We start from the raw sequence: 9405 nt of genomic DNA, 5'->3' as shown, positions 1-9405 counted from the left end.
CAGGAATGGCCAAGTGAAGGAAAGGAGCTTATGGGTCTCTGGAGCTATCTGGGCTCATAGGGAAGAGTGAAAGGAGCTGAGTGAAGAGTGGAGTGAGCTACTCTTAAGGTCACTTTCCTGTTGTAACCTTGTACTGCACTTGGTGATAGTTAAAACTGTATTTGATAGTCTGATTTGTCTCCTTTCCCCTAAAAAAAGAAAAAGGGCAGCAGGTTTTATCCTCATTGTACCCTGTCACCAGTACCAAGAGATAAGAGACTGGTGGCTTTTATAGCAGCATTTCTTACTGGTTTTCTGATCAAAGCCTACTCTGTATATTCAATTTTGTAAGGCAGCTTTACCTTCCCTTGTGTTCACAGCTTTGTGTGGTGCCTGAACGGGGAATTCCTGAGCAATTAAGGTCACTTTTATGGCATTATGTAGATTGTCATAAATCACTGATGTTTCAGCCATAAATTACATTATATGCTGTTTTCTTGGTGCACCAGATAAGCAGGGAAGTCCCTTGCAAACATGAAAGTGAAGGTTTCATAAGCAAGTGAGATTTGGAAACTGAAATCAGTGGTGAAACATAATGAGAACAATGATATCATGGGACTGTGGCTGTTAGGGCTGAGACCTGGGATCAGTCCATCATTCTTTTAATTTCCAAGAACAGGGAATAAGAGATATATATATATACACACACATATATACATATACATATATATATATATATATATAGCGCTACTAGTTCTCTGGAGCATAAAGGAATAGAAGACCAAAACACAATCCAGGAGGAGATGGTAAGTGACCTGCTGCACCACATAGATGTGCACAGATCCATGGGGCCTGATGGGATGCACCCTAGGGTGCTGAAAGAGGTGGCCAAGCCACTTTCCATCTTTTATCAGCAGTCCTGGCAGTTTGGAAGCAGGGAGCTGCAGTGCACTTCTTCCCTTGCTCTGGCTGTTCTTTCAGACTGCTTGCAGCCCGGAAACAGCAGGTGATATCCCAAAGAATGAGGGTAGGTGTGGATTCTTGGGGGGCAAAAAGGCCATTGTCTTCTAATGGAGCTGCTGTGTGTGGCAGTAGCAGCAGTTCAGACTCGGGTTACAAGGGGTTTTCCCCCTTAGTTACATGTCAGAGTAGTTGAGTACCATGGACTCAGTGTAAACATTGTGGGGGCTGCTTTTAGTTTCTTTGTGTCTTGAACGTTGCCCTGTCAGACTTGTTTTCCTGCTCTAATGTCAAGTCATTTTTCAGTGAGGACTTGAGGTGGTTTCAGGTGGCAGGAAAGGTTGCAGTGTGTGATGGGTCACCTTGTATTGGGTATTGGGGTGAGGTGAGCAACTCAACCTGTCAGCAGCAGCCAGTGAGACATCTCCTGTCAGGGGTCTTCAGTGAACACCCACCATACCCTGTAATACATGCACATGTACTCCCACCCAGGCTAAATTCTGGAGCCTTTGCCATATAGACATGTTCTGATTATGGACTGAGGTGAGAAGATGCTTGGCCCTGTTCTGGAGAGGCAAGGAGGGGTTTAGGCTGTCCCTGCTGGGGAACAGTCAAGATCCCACACTGCAACCTGCTACTAAGAAGTAAGAAGTAGCTGGACAAGCCCTGCTGGACAAGCCCTGCTCCAGCTGCCCTCCCACCACAGGGCTCATTTTCTCAAATTGTTTTGACAGGAAGCATTTCTGAGCAAGTACAGAAATGAAAGCCCTTTTCTGCAATCCAGACTTAGAGCAAAGAAGCCATTATTTGGCTGTTCATTATGGCAATGGACTTAAAAACATTTCCTCTTTTTGTCCAGGTCTGTTTATGTGGGCTTCGAACAGAGAGACCAGAAGGACTCTCACCCCAGCTACTTCTTACTTCTTAGTAGCAGGTTGCAGTGTGGGATCTTGGTCTGTCTCCTGACTGTTCCCTGGTTCTGAGATGAGGCTCCCCATGTTGCTTTATCTGCTGAGAGGTGCTGGTTACCCTTCAGAACCATGTGGCTCTTTCATCTCAGCCACCTACACTGACCCAGCAGTAGGTTTTGGCTCTCAATTCCCACACCAGCTCTATGGGGCTCTCCTGCACTGTCTATTGTGCCACCTACCCTGAGCTTAAATCACATCACTTCTTTGACATTCTCTGGGATTTTGAGACAAATACTGATTTGCCACAGGCAAAATCCCAGCTTCCAGGACCAACTATATGACAGCAGGTGGGTATTGTTTGTGCACTAAAAGCTCCTTCTCAGTACTGGCTGTGCATCCTATGGTGTATAATTTCATCATTTCCACAGTTTTATAGTCCTGCAGAGCTTTTACCCCAGTTGGATTTCTAGTAGCCCCATCTAGCTCTGCCATGCAGAGCAACATCTTGAGCTGCTGGTGGATGAGCAGCACTGCCACCCAGCAGCCAGAGCTCAGACTGCTGGGCAAGGAAATGTGGAAGCCGCGTTGACCAGCTGGTGTTTCATGTTTTTCTCTAAGCAACGTGTTTAAGGAGAAACATGATGCCCTTGTGGAAACGAAAGGAGAAAGATTTCCTTTTCTAGGAAGCTAAGGAGGAGCTAAGTTCCTCCTAAGCTAAGCTAGGTAGCTAAAGGAGGCTAAAGCAGCTGGGCTGGGACTGGCTTATTGTAACTGTACTGATATACTGATTGTTTCAGCAGCTCCCTGGTAACAACTCACTCACTGTTTCCGGAGAGCTGCTGGCCTAACCAGTGGCTTTTTTATTTTTCCTCTGCTGAGCATGGTGTGAGCTGCTCAGAAGGGCCAGAAAAGTCTTCATTCTTTTTTCTAGTGCTTTCTGACAACTGCAACACACTCATGGCTATCAGAACCAAATGTTCATCTAAGAAAGATTTCTTTCTGAGCAGGCAGTCATGCCCAACATGATTTCTCCTGCCTCTGAAAGACCTTAATTCTGCCTGGAAAATAAACTCTTTCAGAATGGTTAATTAATGTATTGGGTTTGTTTTTCTGGTGCTCTCTTATTCTATATTTATGTGAACCAGACAGGCAGCTACTAGTGCAGAGAGACCCCCAACAAAGGTCAAGGAATGCAGAATACTCTTATCTCTTGGTGTCATTCAGATTTGCTTCTCATCTTAACTTTGTGGTTGATTTATTCACACAGTTGCATTAAAAAACCTCTTTGTTTATTGGTTTTTTACATCTCAAAAGGCTTGTTTCAGTATTATTCTGGATAAAGCTTCTGGGGTCTTTTCTGCTGCCTTGGAGAATTTGGTTTTGCTGACTGGGATTGCATGACTGAAAGATGTTGGATGGATGGTGCATGAGTGTATCCATCCTCTTCCCTCCTTTTCTCCTGTCTGTGATACAGTTCCTCAGAAGACTGAATGTAAACTTGAATAGAAAATTGTTTGAAGCCTACAAGGGTAGAACAACTGTATCCCTTCCTGGAGTTAACCATGGAGTACAATTATCCTATTTCTCCTTATTTCTCTTCAGAAAGAGTTTTGCAGCAAAGGTGTTGAAATTAACAATTTCATTCATAGAGCCTATTTCCCGATCTTCTTGGGAACCCTGCTGTGAGCATAGATGTCTTCCAGCACTGCAAAAGCACAAACCAAAAAACTCCCCAGAAATCAGAAGACAGGCAACAAATGGCTGTGGCTTCAGACAACTTGGGTTTTTGGTGTGGTTTTGTTTTTGTTTTTTGTTGTTGTTTTTTTTTTTTAATCCTCTTTTCTTTTAGTATCTGTGAATTTCACAGTCTGTACTGTTTGTGAACAGCATAAACATTGGTATTTAACAGAAGCTCCCTGCTAACCAGCCTGTGCTGAGAGCCAGAGCAGCAGACTTGAATGAAAGAATTGCAGTCCTGGGAGCTACTGAGGGAATGGCTGCATTCCCTTGTGTTTCATTCCTGGAAATTGATGCCTACACCTCTTGACTTGCTGATGTCAATATTCACCTTCTTCAGGGATCTAGAAGCCTCCCACCAGCCCTGTGAGTCCCTGCAGAGAAGATAAACAGAATCAGAGCAGACCAGAGAGTGGGTGATATATTGCAGAGCAGGTCCTTGAAGCCTTTGTTCCATGGTCTAAATTAAGAAATAACCATTTTCTCTATTAAAGAGCAGGTGTAAAAGTGGCCCATGGAAAAATGATAATCACAAGGTGCTTTCCCAAGCTCAGTGAGCATTATTTTACCCGAGTTGCAAAGACTCTGGGAACTAGAGAGGTTTCTTTTGATTTACTGAGGGCTGTTCACACTCTCTGCCCTCCGTCTGGGCCCGACTCATGCCAGGTTGTAGGATGGGCACAGATCCAGTCAAACAGCAGAAGTGCTGCTGAAGCATGAATGTTTTGGCAGGGGGGTGTTGCAAAACTGCTCCCTGCCAGGGAGCAGGCTGAGCTCTGCAGCCCCTCCTGTGCCAGGACCCTCACCTGGTGAGTCAGTGGCAGGGCCAGGAGCAGATCCCCATCCATTCCATTTATATCACTGCAGCAACACATGGACAGTTACTACCCAGGTACCACATAGCAGATTGCTGGGAGGTTTTCCGGAGGGTGTGGCTCTTTCCCAGGCATGGGATACTGCAGCTGGACCTACCTTATCTGCTCTGCTGGGTCAGGCTGCTGCCCTTTGCTCTGTTAGGAAGTGAAAGTGAAAATCCAGTTGCTTTTTTAAGGAGGGAGAAGCCAGTGAAGAGCCTTTTTCTCTGGGATCCAAGCGGTTTCCGCATTGCCTGGGAGGGCTCTGGAAGAGAAGCTGAATGAACTGGGAACTGGAAGGGCTGCACATGGAGAAGAGAAGAGCACAAAGGCTTCCTCAGACCCATAAAGCTTTTGAGGTACTCGCAATATCTTCTTTAAAGGGTCCTGACTTGCAGTCAGTCTTTTCTCTTTCAAATTTTAGCTGTTTCCTCTTTCTAAGTAGACATTTAGAAACAGACGTGAAAGAGGCTGTGGCAGAAGGGGAGACACTGAGTGCGTTTCATGTTTTCTTCGTAAGGAAGAATGTGCATTACTTGTGTAATAAATTAAAAAGCTTTGCTTTTTGCAGTCCTGACTGCCAACTTTCATGCAGCTCTGCAATGCTTACATGTTGCTTGGGGGAATCCAAACACCCAACAGCTTCATTAAATGCTGCACTTATATCTAATGACTGAATGTTCTAAGTAATAGAACAAATCTATTAGAGCATTGTTTGTCTTTATGTAATTGGCAAATAATTTCACCCACATCCAATTAACCTTTTCTTGTAGCTCCTCAGCATATTTTGCTAATACTTCCTTGTCCAAAATAGCCATCCTGTCATATTTGCAGATAAAGCATAATGTGCCAGGAGGGTTGCAGTAGAAATCTGTGCAACTCTTCTCTACAATGAGAAGCTGTTTCCTAAGCTGCAGCTGGTTGTGCATTGTTTTCCCTGTGATTACTCTGGATCCTGGTGGCTCTGGGTTCAGAGCGGAACAGGAAACCAGAACAGAAAGTGTCAGTATGTAAGTATATCTTAGTATTTTAAATGTAATATACTTAATTATAATAGTATTTTTTAAAATAACATTAATTAAACCAGTGAACCAGTTCATTCTACTTGCCTTAATGTGCTGCAAGCAGAAAGCAAAATGTTAGTAGTGTTTTCTAATAGTTACTGTGGGAAAACGTTTTAAGAGTAGCTACTGGAAAGTTGTGTAGTTCATGCTCAGGATTTTTGCAGAGATTTCTCAGCTCAAAGCACAAGGTCCTGCTGGTTGATTTCTGCTCTGACTTCTTGGAACTGTAGAAACAAACAGCACTCACCGCCCTGCTCTGGAAATAGCTTTTATCTGTGATTTTGTTTGTGGTGTTTTTTTAATTCCAAAAGCTTGTGGAGATTAGTATTCACCAGATCCACAAAATGAAACCAATACTGAAAGTAATATAAAAATTAACTAATTCAATTAATTTCATTTTCCAAGAAAGAATGTAGAGTGGAAAATAAAATCTGTAGGATCTTCTCAAGTTCTTTGGTTTTTATTTTGTTGCTTCTTCCTTCAAATCATTATTTTCTGCAAATGTACTGCATTGTTCCACCCAGACTCTTCTGCCTGACCATACAAGCCATATACTGAAAGGCTCATAGACCTTAGGGTGTTTGGCTGGAAGAGGGAGAAGGGGGCAGTGTTTGCAGCTGGAGGGTCATGCTGGAGCCCTGGGTTGGAGAGCAGCTGCCCTGCTCTGCCATCTCCTATGGCAGGGAGTTTGGGTGACCCCAGCTACAGCTCTGCCCTTGTCACCAAAGGGTCCCCACTGAAGTGGCAGCCTCAGCTAAGCTGTGCAGGAGGCAGTGGTGAGTGAATCTGAGGACACACACTGGAAAGGCAGTCACTGGTTTGACTTGTGCTGGGGTAGGAAAAGGCAGGTGTCTAACAATATTCCAGGTCCTTCCTCTGGTGGAAAGGATACTGTGAAGTTAATGACTGACTTGTCCTCCTAAACATTGGAGTTGTTTGTTTTGTTGTGTTTGCTACGAGGTTACAAGAGAAGAAAAAGGGGGAGAAATTTTGACTCAGATCCTTTCAAAAACAAAACCAAATGACCTTGTTAGGGCTTCACGACTTTCAGTTTCTGGTTAAACCCAGTTCCTCCTGCCAGTGATCTCAGGTTGGCTTGTTCATGGGGTGAGGTCTGACCTGGGGTATAGGGTGTGACCAGTTGGGTGCGAATGACCAGGTCTTTACTGAAGGAGCTCCAGTTTCTCATGGTTGCTACTTTAGTCATCTACTGCTTGCAGCTGATCCCCCTTTTAGGGTCTTTAATTACTTTCTTACAGCTGTGTAGACAACTTGAGTAACTCTGAAAAGTGAAAGTTTGTATTGCTTTGAAAGGAAAGGCAAGCAGGTAAACACCTTGGCCAAAAATATTTTCTATCCACTTGGCGTGTTTCATTTTAGATTTGAAGGCTCTATTGTTAAAGTAAGTTTAAAACTAATGGCAGGAAGTGGCCAAGACAGCTGAAGACTCAGAAACCTGCCAAAAAGGATTATAAGACAGACCAGGGGGAGATTTGATGGACAGTGTTCTGGCTTTTGAAAATGAAGAGGGGGAATAGGAAGGAATGTCAGCAGAGAGAAGAGGGAGGGAGATGTCCTTTCAGTAGAATGAGAAGAGGGACAAGGATGAGGCAAGAAGAGCAGACAAAATGAATAAGGACAGAAAATACAGACCTTGGGCTGAGAACTACTGGAGGAAAAAAAGAAGTCATTGTCCTTAACCTCTGGGCAAATAATTCTGCCAGATGTGCTGCAGCTGGTGTGAGAGGGCTGCATCAGGCTGCCTAACATGCTCCAAGGAGGACAAGGGAATATCATACTCTGGAAGTATTTAAAAGACACGTAGGCATAGCCCTTAGGGACATAGTTTAGTGGTGAACTTGACAGCGTGAGGTTAACAGCTGGACTTTATGATCTTAGAAGTCTTCGCCAACCCAAATGATTTAATGATTTTAAGGTTGATGACAATCCCTTTGGTGCTCTGCTCGCCCATGGTGGGGACAGGGATTGTTAACTGGTGCTCTGCAAAGCAGGATGAAGTGAGGGATGTGTGAGCTGCTTGATCTGCTTTTGGAAAGCCCCAACCTAAATCAAAAAGATAGAAACTGGTTTTAGATGTATGGGAAGAGGATGAGAAAAGGTGCTGAGCTCTTCAGATGCTCTGAGGGTTCTTAATCCTTGGTGGGGGAAGAAGAAATCCTTGCAAGGTGGTCGTACAGCCATAAGATGGAAGGATTTGTCCCTTGTGTGGTTTGAAATGGAAGTGGATGGATCACAGCTTTGTGGGTGTATGTGGAGCAGCTCTGGGACCTTGGCTTAGTTCATTTCCTGGGCTTGGGCCCTGCATGGGAGTGTTGGGAGCTTCAGGCACTGCAGACAGGCTCCAGGTTTCATTCCACAGCCTCAAAGATTGTCTCCTCCACCTGGCTGCAGCTGGAAAGGGCTTGTTTTGCACTTGTGTCCTCTTGTCTGTTCCTGGGAACTCAGTAGCTGTCAGCTAGCACAGATCCCAAGAGATAAGCAATGATTAATTTTCATTGAAGAATTCATGTGCTGTTAGGAATTAATGTGTATTTATTTGAAATTTTCCACAAGCTGCTTCTTGGGCAGTCACAAAGCCAAAAAAGGTTTTCAGGGCCACATCTAATAAAAGATCCTGGAAGCAAAGGAAGTTGTGTTCTTGGGAGCTGGGCTAGTGAGGGAAGTTATGGGCATTTTCCAGATTTTTTTCTTTACTCCTTTGGCAAGTGAAACTTGAGTTTTACTAGAACACATTTCACAAATTCATGGCAGTTTCATCAAAATGATTGAGGATGAATTTCTGACTACATCCAAGACACTTTTTTAAAAGAAGAAATACACATTTTTGTTTGTTTGCTTAATTTGAACAGATATTTCCTGTCAGGTCTTCTAAATTAAAAGTAAAATTCAATTTGACAATAAATATTTAATCTTAGGGTGAGCAAAATACTCAGCACAAAATATCTTCCTTGTCTTAACTTTTTGTGTGTTTTGGAAGTGATAACAAGTCAAGATACTATGACATGTACTGCTGAGTGATGTGGATTGCCTTGAGAAGCCTGGAGGACCTGGGAATGGAACCTCCTGCCCAGCAGGCTCAGGAGGGATTTCCTCTTCCCTGCAGAAAGACCCATGTGCCTTCTACTACCGTAATTAACCCAGAGGTGCAGGTCTGGCCTTTGCAAAAGCCCTTGCAGAGAGCAGTTGCAGCTGACCAGCATGGATGCTTCTTTTTCTCTGCTCCAGCTGTCTTGGCTGGAGGAAGCTTGATGTGTTTGGCCTGGATGTGGTTTTCTTTTTGTCTGGAGAAAGATAATGGATCATAACATCATATTTAATGTCAAAACAGGGAGATGACTGAGAGAGGAGCCTGGTGAGCCTGCCCTGGGATTGTGGTTGATCTGGGAGAACATCAAGTACTGCTGGAGCTGAGCACCCAGGACAGCCTGATGGACTCTACCCACTGGTTCTGTTTCCTGCTTCTGACTGTTGCAGCTCCCTGTCCAAGTGAGTCTCCTTGTTTGAACTCATTGGTTTTCACTGCACGTGAGCAGCTCAGGACTTCTAAGCTGTTACTAGAAAGCTCAGTTGTGTCCAGTTAAAACTACGATCACGAAACCACTGAGGTTTTGTGGAAAGAAATTAAGAAGGTGAAAGTTGATTCATTTGACCTGTCATCTCCTGTCTTGGGAAGGGTGACTTTTTGGAGCCATCTGAAGCCAGATGAGGTGTGTCCTCTCTCAAGGGACAGGCTCTGACCAGGGCAGTCTGAATGAGTGAAACCCCTTTGCTAGTTCTTGGCACCCAGCCCTTCAGGCAGGTGCTGGTGCAGCTGTGAAACTGTTGCCTGCAGGAATAGGGAGCTGGCTCAGTGGCTGTCCCCTGGGACACTGCAGTCAG

Source organism: Chaetura pelagica, unplaced genomic scaffold (assembly GCF_000747805.2).
Source record: "Chaetura pelagica isolate M959 unplaced genomic scaffold, ChaPel_1.0 scaffold180, whole genome shotgun sequence".
NCBI classification, from domain to species: Eukaryota; Metazoa; Chordata; class Aves; order Apodiformes; family Apodidae; genus Chaetura; species Chaetura pelagica.
The sequence above is the reverse complement of the archived record's forward strand: the minus strand, read 5'-3'. Positions refer to the sequence as shown.